This window comes from Patagioenas fasciata, chromosome 2 (assembly GCF_037038585.1).
Source record: "Patagioenas fasciata isolate bPatFas1 chromosome 2, bPatFas1.hap1, whole genome shotgun sequence".
Taxonomy (NCBI): Eukaryota; Metazoa; Chordata; class Aves; order Columbiformes; family Columbidae; genus Patagioenas; species Patagioenas fasciata.
Genome location: NC_092521.1, coordinates 84,099,754 through 84,111,808, shown reverse-complemented (window position 1 = coordinate 84,111,808; position 12,055 = coordinate 84,099,754). Strand labels below are relative to the sequence as shown.

The 12,055-nt window shown below is 41.7% G+C and overlaps 1 protein-coding gene across 7 annotated transcripts in view; it reads left to right on the top strand.

The window, feature by feature from the left end:
- Positions 1–12,055, top strand: part of LOC136098272 (cadherin-6) — a 107,690-nt gene that overhangs the window by 23,776 nt on the left and 71,859 nt on the right. The window contains exon 1 of one of the 7 annotated variants that reach the window (XM_071804502.1): positions 4,914–4,937. The exons of the other annotated variants lie outside the window; for them this stretch is intronic. The gene's annotated coding sequence lies outside the window, so the exon portion shown is untranslated. Of the gene's footprint in view, positions 1–4,913; positions 4,938–12,055 lie in introns of those variants that run through there. 7 annotated transcript variants of the gene reach the window in all.

Sequence of the window (12,055 nt, the reverse complement as noted above, 5' to 3'; positions counted from 1 at the left end):
CAGTGAAAGGATTAGTCCTTCTTTGTGTTTTAAAATGTGTATCACTGAAGGAGATACTAAAAAAAAAAAAAAAAAAAAAAGACTGTCAGTCTTTTCGACCGTTAAATAAATCGTCTAGCTATATGTTCCATCAAAACACCGATTTAATTTTTTTCAAGGTATCCGCGGACCGAGTCTGATTCAACCTTAGTCCCGGGTCGGTGGTGTCTGCCAAGCCTGGAGCTCCCCCGCGTGGCGACCGGGGCGAGGACCGGGGCCGGGAGTCGGAGGGGGGCCCAGGAGCGGGACCGGGGGCCGGCCGGATTCGGGAGTGGGGCTGGAGCCGGGAGCCCAGCTGGGGTCAGGGCCGAGGGCTGCACCGGCCGCTGGGACGGGCTTCCTTGCACCTTCCACTTAGGAATCTCGCACAAGAATTCTGCCGTACCATCAGATACAAGCATGCATCGTTAAACTTGACGCTGCAGCACCGTTTTTAATTATCTTTTTAAAAAGCCCAAACTTTTTTTTTTGCTGTTGTCACTGAGTCTAGTTTTACTGCAAGGTTTTCTCCTAGAGTAATGAAAAAGGGAGAATAGATTCTTCCAGAGCGTAGTTTAGTAAGACTTTGGTGACCTGAGTCATTCTCTTGGGCTATGGCTCATCTCCAGCCCACAATCATCCCTGGAGGCTTTGGGTGTTGCAGATCTTTGGTGTGACTCAGTGGGACCACGGATGCTGTGGCAGTTGCAAGGCCAGGTCATGGCCCTTGTCAGAAGAAGAGGAGCTCCATAAAGAAGGGCTGTGTTGTCCTGCCAGACAGATGGGTTAAACACAGTGAAGGCTGTTAGCACAGGCAGTGAGTGAGGGTCTAAAAATACAATGTCTTTCCACTGAGCATTTACAGTAGAGGCATTTAGCTGCAGGACAGAATGGCACTGTGGAAATTATTTAAAAGGTTTTTGCCACCGGCCATATGCTGCCATGCCACTACCAGCAGTTAGTATTGATAGAGTGCAATATTAAGTACAGTGCAAAATAGCCTGAGATTACTCAAACCAGTCTCCACTGAAGTATAAAATATGTGTGCAGGCTCTGTACTAGAGTGGTTGAGGACCGTGGCCATGTAGACCTCTCTGTGTTTAGGTGTAGGGACAAAAGCTTCCAACCAGGGTGCTGTGTTTGGCCTTTTGTTCAGAGCCCTGCAGAGAAACCTGCATCATCTGACTACAACCCTTCCCTCAATAAGCTCCAGAGTCTATGTTTTAGGTCAGCCTGCACCCTCCATGAGGAGCAAAAGGGTGTCTTTGGCCCCTCTACACCACTTACATTAGCAACATGCAGGTCACAAAGCATGAAGCAAAGCAAAAAAAAAAAATCACGAAGACAGCAAGTACAAAAAGTCACAAGGGTTGATAGCATCAACTCTTTCCCCAAGTTTTTCAGTATCCTTCTTTTGACACATTCAACAAGCCAGCATGCTTTTATTTAGATACACTGCTCCTTCTTGCAGCTTCAATTTATATCCAGCTACTGTCATTTCAAAATACCAGCTTTTGAATCACACATGAAAGTACAGGGCTTAGAAATTTTCCCTCAAACACCCCATGTTTTCTATACTTTTTGCTAGCCCCAGTGAGAGTACTGAAGGAGCACTGTGTCATGTTCAGTACTTTATGCCTGAGATCTGAGTCACAGTATAGTAATATGGACATGATTTTGCCCATCTGTTTCTATATATTGGTTTCTTTAATGGCTTGGTAAAGCACTCATGTAGTTGAGTTACATTAATGGGGACTGAAAATGGATTAAGTTATCGGTTTAATGAATGAAAAATCAAATATCAAAAAGCCCAACCTCCAGCCAGCTAGGTCTCAATTATCAGTCTTTGGCCTTAAATAATTCTGCTATTGTTATTCTCATTCCACAGTCAGACCCTGTTTGCATTAGTGAAGATTGGCACCATTCCTCTAGTACAAATCTGCACTCTCTCAGTCCTGGAAGGCTTATCCCAAAATAGGTGAACTCTCAGACTGAGCAGAGCTTCCTAGCAGTTTTTGTATTACACTCCCTGCAGAGTGTGTAAGTCAGGGTTTGGTCTAAAATGTCCTTTATCACCCTGTTGAATCCCTGCTGTGTTTAGCAGCTGGCACAACTTAAAATAGCCTTCAGGCTACTCTAAATATTGCTGAATTTCCTGGGAACATAGCACTAGAAGGAATCATTTGGGGCATTGACTTCAGCTCTCCCATAATCACAAGTATCCACATAATAGACATCTATTTTGCAGGAGTGCACATCACACTTCACCTTTCACTACATCCTGTAAGCCACTTGAGACTTCAAGTAGAAGAGTCAGAAGTAGCTTAAAAATGGCAAAACCTTGCGATAAAGGGAAGGAAGATATCAAGGATATGGTCTGGCAGAAACTGACAGAGGACTAGTAGTATGTAAGGATGGCTTAAAGCCACCCTTAACCTTACCTTTGCTCCCCAAGCTGCCCTTACGCCACAACTTGGAATGAGTGAGGCTCCCCTGTGCTGCTTTTGTGCAGTGTTGACTTTGTAATGCTTTCTAGAAGTGCAAAGCACTGGCAAAAAGACTTGTGACACTCATTTTAAAGCCCAAATGCTTTGCAACTGTGTAGGAGTTTGAACCATATGGTTTCTGCTTGATCATGGAACGTCATACTGATGAGCTGAAAAATGCATGATAAAATGGCTTCATTCAATATTGACCAGCAGCACGATCACTGTGCTAATGTACTGCCCCAATTCTTGTGTCCTTGTCAATATTATCCCCGTATAAAACATAGGCTCGTGTGACACTGTTCTACTCTCTTTGTACTACATGAAAATCATAACTAAGAAATGCATTGTCTCAAATTGTACCTCTGCTTTTCCTATTTTCTTGCTACATTTCCACTGAAAAACCCACCACAGGCACATTTAATATCTTGATTATTTTAGGAGCCCACTGAAAAGAACTGTGATCCTGTCAATCAGTCTGGTTTATTTTAATGAATAATTAAAAATATGAATGTAAAATATATTCAGAAATTGTTTTCAGGAGCTTGCCAGCTTTTCTATTGCTTATTAGTTAGATTGACAATTACATGTTATTGTTCACCCAATAAACTTCCGTGCAATACTGGACATAGTGGCGAAGCTTCATGTTTCCCAAAAAAGGAGTAGTCCAAAACCAATAATGATTCATTTTCTTCAGAAGTCTACCTGTTTGCAAAGTCTGGAAAAGTTTATGTCCTTATTTTCTAGTACATCTACAGTTCTGTGCTGTAGTTGAGCCAAAACAAGCATATCAAAATGCACATTTTAGAGCACTGATAAGAACATGTCCAAGAAAATAGTCTCGTCAGGGCACACACATCTGTTGTTAGAATAAGCCATAATAAGGGAATGATCTTCAAAGTTTCTCATGTATGAAATATGAAATACAGCAACCAGAAAGTCTTAGGAAAATACTAAAAAAAAAAGTGTTGGCAGTATCTGTAACATGCAGGAACCCTGCCCCCGCTCCCATTTCCCCCTCTCCTTCATGCACTTGCAATATGTTGTAAGGGTGCAAGTGTGAAAAAGTTACTTGTAGGCAGTACGAAGACACTTGTCATTTTTCTTGGTGTGCATTTTTTTTTTGATGGCCAAGCATTATAATTTGGCTATTATCATGGAATGAATTGGGCAGTAGGTTTTGCACCGAGCACATTATTGTTTGTCCTGAAGTCTTGCAAAGGTAATAGAAGTTAGGATATCACTTCAAGTAGATCATAGGGACCTAATCTTCCCTGTAATCTGAATTTAGTTTATGTCCTTGATACTGCGTTACACTGAAAGCTCTCCTCATACCCATCTTAATATAGCAATATACTGACGGTAACCATTCATTCAAGCAAAACCTTGTAAAAATCTATTTTATATAAGAATATGAATAATTTCTGACTTGTTGACTTCTATAACAAAGCAAAAGTTCTTACACTGCATTGTTTCTTGGGAGGGGAGGGAGTGGGTTGGTAGGTTTTGTTTGTAATATTCTGACAGGTATATAATATTTCACATGCTGTATGGGTTTGACTTGTCTTTCCTATTTGTTTAATGCTGTGGGATCAGCAGAGACAAACATCATTTGTCAGATGTCTGCAAATTATAGTTCTCATTCATGTCGCTGTTGTAGTGCGTGCTACCTTCCACTCTTCTGGCTGCTTTGCAGTACACCTCAAAACTCTAAGCTTTGTCGCCCCATGCCTAAATGTATAAACACAGAGGAGAGGAAATATTGTTTTGTTTTATTTTGTTTTTAATGTAACAGAAATATGTACTGCAGGAATCACAGCAGCATGTAATCTTGCTAAACCCAACTTCATCACTGTCCAAAAAGGAATGGGACACATGTGCAGACACAAACAGCAGACCGTGAATGAGAATGCCTCCAGGGTCCCCATGACTGCTTTTGGAAAGTCCATAATACCTCAGATTCTCAGAGTTCAAAGCAGTTTCTAACTCTAGCAGATTAGGATCCCCACATGGAAAGCAGATTAGCTCCACATCAGCCTATTGCTGGGATCTTTGACCATTCCTCTAGATGCTGGCCATTCACTAGATACTGGCCACCTTAAGAGAAGAAATACCAGACTAGATCTGCCATGTATTTGTTCACAAAATGACTCTAATTCTATGTTCCATTTATTTTTTTCCAGTGCTTCAGGAGTTCATATTCTGACTCAGGTTGAACTCTGCTGTGATAAAATAGCTGTGGTCTGGAAGTGTTATGATACCCAGATTTGTAATGCACCAGCTAGAAGAGACAGAAGAACACAGATGTAGCAAATGCCACTGCACAGTATGCTCTCCAGTTACCTGGAGGCGTTATGCTGTACAAAAGCATAATGTCGTCAAGCACTTGGGTGATTTCAGCTCCTCCCTATCCTCAGTATTACCTTGTAAGAGGTATAATTGAGCTCTTTTTTCTGTTCTTTTCAGATTTTTCTTCTATGTGTTTTTGTAAAGTCAAACAAATAGGAAAATTAATAACGGCACATGAGTGCACCACAGAATAATGCTACTTAAGGACTGCTGTGCCCTTGGCTCCAATTAACCTTAGTGTTTGTTATAGACTGCAACCAGCTGCATCAATCACAGTTACTTTGGTTGAGGAAAAAAAAATCCATCATTGTTGCAGCCTCACACAGATACATACATTATTTTCCTAAAGTATCATAATCCTCCACTTACCAAAGAGGGCCTGTGATAGCTGGGAGGAGATGAAACTCAATTTTCCTTCACATCTGCTTGATCCTTCAATATAATCAGCACCGCATGCACCAGGCAAGGTCACAAACTATGGCAATGTTCAGCACAACATGCAATCTCCCCATTCTAGTGCCATTAACTGCTCAGCAACCTCTCCTTCTCCATCCCACTGTTTTTAATCTGCTAGAGCACTTCAGAACAGGAATGGGAGAGCTTGCCTCACAGACCCATTTCCAAGACCGCTGTCACAGATCACACTTTGAGAACGAGTCAGCAGTGAACCACTATCCTGTTTGTTTCAGTGGAATAGGAAAAAGAACATCACAGTGGGATTTCATTTCAGGTCTGCTGGCCACCACCTGCACCTAGGAAGAGATTCTGATGGCACCAGCATTACAGGCATTGCAGTATCTCCTCTGAATAATTTCCTAATACTTTGTCCACTTGTAGCTTATCTAGAGACAATGAGATCCAAATCAGAGTTTATTTTCTTCCTTTCATTTTCAAAAGCTCAGAGAGTCAGTGGTGCCATTGCCCTCTGTTACAAAGGCAGTTATTTGCAGAATTACATAGTCAACCATGCACTACGGTTTTCTGAGAGACTATTTGTTTAACCTGCATTGCTTTGGCTGAATTTTTGATCAAAGCCTGTAGTCTGCTTGAACTGGAAATTAAAGCAGAGCATATATCACATGAGACAAGGGTGGAAGGTTCTGGTGAATCTCATCTAACATTATTTCATATGGCTCTTGTTGTGCTGTAGTTGCTTCCTGCATAAAAGCAGACCTTTCCCAAGCTACCTCCCTGCAGATATGATGGGTCAGATGCACTCCCCTTGGCTTTCCTCACCACCTCTCTCCCTGACACTCATCAGGCTCTCCTTCCACAGACTTCTCTCCCTCCCCAGCTCACAAGAGAGCACCTCAGTACTGCTCTGCCTTACTGTCCCTGCATGAAGTTCTGCCACATGCAAGGGCTAGAATGTCCAAAAGTTAACTGATTACTTTGGAGTTGTCCTTCACTCAAACGAGACAAGGTAAAAGCAAGAAGAAGCATCATGAAATAAGCAGGACAGGCCACAGGTGCACAGAAGTGAAAAAGATAACCAAGTTCCTGTCTTCCGAGTAGCAACATCAGCTCTAAATAGCTCACTCTGTATGTATCCAGTTGATGAGCTGTCAGATACTTCACAGCCCTCTGGCTAAGGATTTGGTTCTTATGCAAACCTCTGACTTCAGATTGCATTCATGCAAGAGGATCTGGGATTTTTATAGAACCAGATGCATCTTTTGGCAAGAGATATATATGCATGTGGTGTGTGTGTAGGGGGGCACACTGAAATTCAAATTCTCCTCTCCATTCTCTTTCCCTGCAAAGGGAATTGTTAACTCAGGGAAGATATTTGTGTCACCAGACCATTATTTTCCCAGTTTCAGAAATGCTATTGTACTTTGGGAATGACAAGGTGCAATGGTCTCCAGCATAGGTGATAAACAGAGTCACCCTACTTGGGGTTGGCCAACCCACTGTAGGACAAAATGTTCTTTGCCATTCGGCAAAGCAAAAATCTCAGTACAGAGCTTCTTCCCACGTGGAGCCTTTCACCACACTTACAGATATGTCACTGGAGAAAAACTAAGTCTGCCCTGAACTTGCAGAACAATCAAAAGAGGTCATTCAGCTTCTTCTCTACCTGGGTCGAACACAAAATGACTGTTTGGAAGGAATAAGTTAAATAAACTTGCTGGAAACATACAACCATTTATTTCAATGAGTGAGAGATAAGATGCAGAAATCCATTCCTCACCTGTGATCCCTACTGTTTTTATGTGCACTGAGGAAGTACTTCTGTCAGTGTGATACCAGCCCATCATTTCTTAGATAATGATCAACATTTTCTCTGTTATGTTCTGCTTCTTAGGCCTCAATTCAGCAAAGCATTCAGGTACGTCTTTATCTTTAAGTCCGCTAGCAGCCTTCTGTAAAAGCATGTAGTTCGAAAGTGCTCTGCTAAATTGGGTCCTTCACAGAACTAAAGAGAAAGCTCACATGAGAGCAAAGCAGCCTTGCTTTCCTTCCAGTCACACTTGTTTTATTCACTTGCTCTTGCTATGTACAGCTGTGGATTGCTGGCACTGTGCTTGGATGAAATTAGAGGGATTCACAGCTTCAAAGATGAGATGTGCTAGCCTTTAAAACAAGCTTGTATAAGCACAGGAAACAAAAGCATCTGTGTAAACAAAGGGAGGCAATACACATATTCACACCTGAGCAAACACACACACTTTTACATGCAGCCCTGTATCAGCAATTCTTCAACAGGTTAGATAGCATTCACTGTATCTGCAGACATAGCTCTCATTTCTGCTATTGCTTTTCCCTTTGCTTTGTGATCAGAGAAACACTGAGGTTGAGCCTGCTGGTTTTCCAACGCACTGCAAAATGTATGAAGAGGTTTCAAAAGCTCTGGCAGTGTCTCATCTATACTGAACTAGCATTATAGTTGTGCTCAGGGAGTGTAGTACACTACAAATAATTGAATTCCTATTTTATTTTGTGTTACCCATGTATTTTTTGAGGTTTTGTACTTTTTGCCTGTAAGCAAGGATTTGTCAGTTGTCTTGCTGAGATTTTGGTGGGAAGGGGAGAGGTTGTTTGATTTTTGAAAAGAAAATGAGATTTTAAAACACATCCTCTAATTCAAAAGATTTGTAAACTCCATGTATAATAATAGATATCAGAGGATCAGAAGTAGGAAAAAATCTTAATATTGCAAATATTGAGCATTTCTGAACTGTCTGCCACAAACAAACCACCAGCTGTCTCAATTCTTCAGGGAGAGCAGCTTTCTTCCTTGTAGTCTTTACTGCCTCAGCTCCTTTCCTACCTTGCCACTAACTACACCAAGAAGCAGCACTGTGTCCATGGCTGATATAAGAAGAGCTAGATTTTATTTCCTGCTCCATTACAGAGTGGCACATGCAAGTCACCATGGAGGTGTTACTATCTTGCGGGCTACCCTCAGTACCAGATAAATATTGATCCTGGATGCCCAGCCAGAGTTCATGGAGCCACTCGTGTCTGAGCACACTTGGCTGACTGGTGCATTAGTTTGGTGCGATCTTGCATTATTCAGGTTCATTGTCATCCCCTTGGAGTTGTATAGGTTGACCTCATGTATGATCCCAAGTCCCATTTCCTTCAATGAGAGGTAGAAATGTTCAGCCCTAATCACATTGGCTCAGGCTTGACACACTCTTATGTATGAGATTTACAAAGATCTGATGTTACTTCAAGACACTTGTGAAAGTCCCTGAGGGAGTTCATCCCTGGGAGTTAGATGCCTTCACAGGATGCACAGAAGCCAGACAGGTGCCTAATTCCCATTAAGTTAACTCGTGCAAGTATTTTTATAAGCCCCCCTTGACACTAATCCCTCTTGGCTTACCTTCCCTCTTCTCCTTCTTCCTTCAATCTTTTAAATAGAAATAGTACTTACAATAAAGATCTGTTACAAGGCTCCACTCAGTGCCTATAAAGTGCTTTTCAACTCTGGGAGAAGTGCCTAAGTGCACAGTATTCAGTGAAATTGGAAACAGTGGGGATTTTTATGGAGATGATGTGCAAACTCTGTTCTATCAGACACATTCATCTCAGATTTCCCTGGTGTCAACATCATACAACTAAAAGAGGGTGCTGAATCCCCAGGGCTCTCCATGCCTTTTGGTACTGCAATTAAATCCCTCAAGTCTGATTCCCATTTCATCTATTTCTACATGACTGAAGCAAGATATGTTGTTTGAGGTGTAAAAGAACAGGAGATATTTTAGCTAAAGCAACATAGTTAAGTCTAAGTTATACTTTGTTATCTTCAGAGAAGACATAATATATAAAGCAACTGCATGACAAACAAAAAACACATAGAAGGACAGCAGGGAAGGGCAGAAGCACACAACTGACAAACCAGTAATTTGGTAACAGGCAGATAAAACACAACGGATTTGTTTATCGGACCATCCTGTTAACCTATAATGCAACATTTAACCTGTTATAATTGAGCTTTCCATTTTGTTATTAGACCTTAATAGCTAAAATGGCATCTTGCAGACCAGGTCAGGAAATACAAACAAGCACAGAGGTTCAGGCACAATCCAGTTCCTTCATCTATTCTGCACAGAATCTGCATCAGCCCCCACTTCACAATGTAACTGGTGTCCTTTTCCTTCATCCTCTTCCGACTGTGCTGCACTGGTGAAGAGACACCACTCCTCCACCTTCAGGCCACCTTCCCATAGCTATTCACACAGACCCACTCCTGGGAACCCTCCCCACTTCCTTTGTGTCAAGGCTGTATAGGTTTGCTACAGATCCGCAAGTTACAGTGAGCTTATTTTGAATGAAATGAGTTAAGGCACAGTGCAGCAAACAACCTCCTCTCCTGGCAAGGCGTACAGAGGAGTGTCTGGTGACAAAAAGGCTCTTAAACCAACACAGCTGCAGCTGAGAGACAACATGTGGACAAGACCTCGCTCCCCCATCTGTGCACATTTGGCTTTGTAAGGTAGAGCTGCGATGCAGTTTATGCTCTACTCATTTAGGCAGGAGCAGGGAAAATGAAAACAATCAGACAGGAGAGAGAACTTGAGCCAAAGCTTCCCCTTTGCTACTGGGCCAAAGAAAGGCTGGAGAGGAGGTTTAGATGTGGTGATTAGGGCAGTCAGATGGACGGTCTGGGTGCTATGAATATTACAGTATGTTACACAGCCTTAGCACAACAAATTGAGAAGGATCCAGCTCAGAAAGCCCCACCAGAGTTCAGTGGCTGGAGGTGGGAAGTGGACTTGAATGCTGTTCCAATCTGGTGGCCACTTTTTGATGTCCCAGCTGAGGCTCCTGAGGGGAATTAGAAAAAGCTTGGTTGAGCTTGTGAATCATGCCAAGTGTTAGTTGCTACATTGCCTGCCTGCATCAGATTTGCATAATTTTGCCCTTTCTCAATAGCAGAAGTGCATGCACCTGGAGGGTTTTGATGGCAGAAGCATGAGTGCCTGGGGAATTCTGGCACTGCCCGGGTCAGCTGGCAGCTGAGAAAAGGTTCAGAGGCTCTAAACGCTGAGCTTCAGGGCCCAAATTCTCTGTCCAGGAGAAATGCTGCTATTGACTGTTTTATTTCAATAGTTGGACAAATATCAGTCCCATAATTTGGAAGCTCCTTTCGCAGTTCTCAACCCGCTTTGTCCTCAAATGTCACCAATCCATTAAAAATCCCACATGATAACCACTCTTACTCCATTCCCTTCTCCCATTTTTTTCCTTCCCAACATACTTACCCCTTTTAAAAGGACCAATCAATAAAACTTGTTCCCAGAACTCTGCTGATTGTGTAAGTTGAAACTGTTATCAGCCACATTTGAGAGAAAAAAAGTATCAAATTACCTATGTTGCCAGCTAATGCCAGAGCAGATTTGGTGCAACAAAATAAATCACTCCATAGACATCCTTGTATGTGTAACATGATATGTTTTGTGAGATAGAGAAGGAAGAAGAAAAGTACCATTTGCTAATTGGAAATGGATTCCACCCTACACTTCTTGAACTTCATGAAAGAAATCCTCTGAATTTAAATAGATATAAGAAAAGAGCAAAAACCAATAAAGAATAAAGTATTACTTTCTGGCCAATAAGAGGTTTTTACTAAAATATTATTGAGTAATAACAAACAAACATGAAAGCTACAGAATTGCACTTGACATCAACGTCTTTTTTTAAATAAACAGACATGTTTGATTATTTGTAATCCAGTATAATCCACTGTGTATTGTTAAATATTTTAAGATAATTTTTCTTCCATTTGTTCTCAGCATGGTTGGTCTGAAGCCAAAATGTTGTTATTTTTAAAGGCAACACTCCACTAAGCATTTTGAATTTCTTTCATGTTGGCTCTTTTTTATAGCATTTTGAAATTGATTGTGCATTACAAATTCAAAAATGTTAAAAACAACTATGGCAGCATATATCTCTTGTGTACATGAACTCATTTCCCAGGGTTTTACTGCAGAAGTGATTCTACCAAGTAGTTGCTAGGAGAAATAAAACAGACTTGTAAATATGGAAAAACAGTTAAAATCCTGTTTTTACACTAGTAAAGCCAAAATGCAACCAGTTTCTCTCTGGACATCTGCTCGAGAAAGAGAAGCAGTTGGACTTCTTAAAATGCTACAGGGATGAAGATGCCACTGGTGGAAGAACTGGGCTGAGCTTTAGCCAGGTCTGGAGAGGATCTGGGTTGTCTATGGGCTGAAACCAGTGCCCAGGTTTTATCATACAGTTTTGAATACACTGTTTAATGGCATTTTGGAGCCAAAAGATGGAGAAAATCAATCTCTGCAAAAAACGTTTCTTCAGTAGAAGGTAACACAGCAATTTTTCTCTGTTAGCTTTTCATTCCGTGGGAGAGAGCACACTTTTGCTCCTCTTGGGGATGCAGCTAGCAGGTAGAGTTTGCTATAATTATTCTGTTCCTCCTGATCCCAACAGGTATTTTTCACCCCACCCCACTGTCCTCCCCATGACAGGCTGCTGCGTCCCCTTCCATCTGCTGTTCTCAGTCTCAACACATTTCTGATCTTGAATTTAAATGCCCAGAATTAACCATGCCACATTTGAAAGTCTGGGGCCAGGATCCAACATGTATTAGTTTGGCTTTTCACTCAGGTGGTATTTTGTCTCAAACAATGAAAACATGTTGTAAGTGCAGATTGGCTTTCACTGCATTCCAGCTCTGGGGTGGCTAGGACACAGGTTGTATTTCCAAA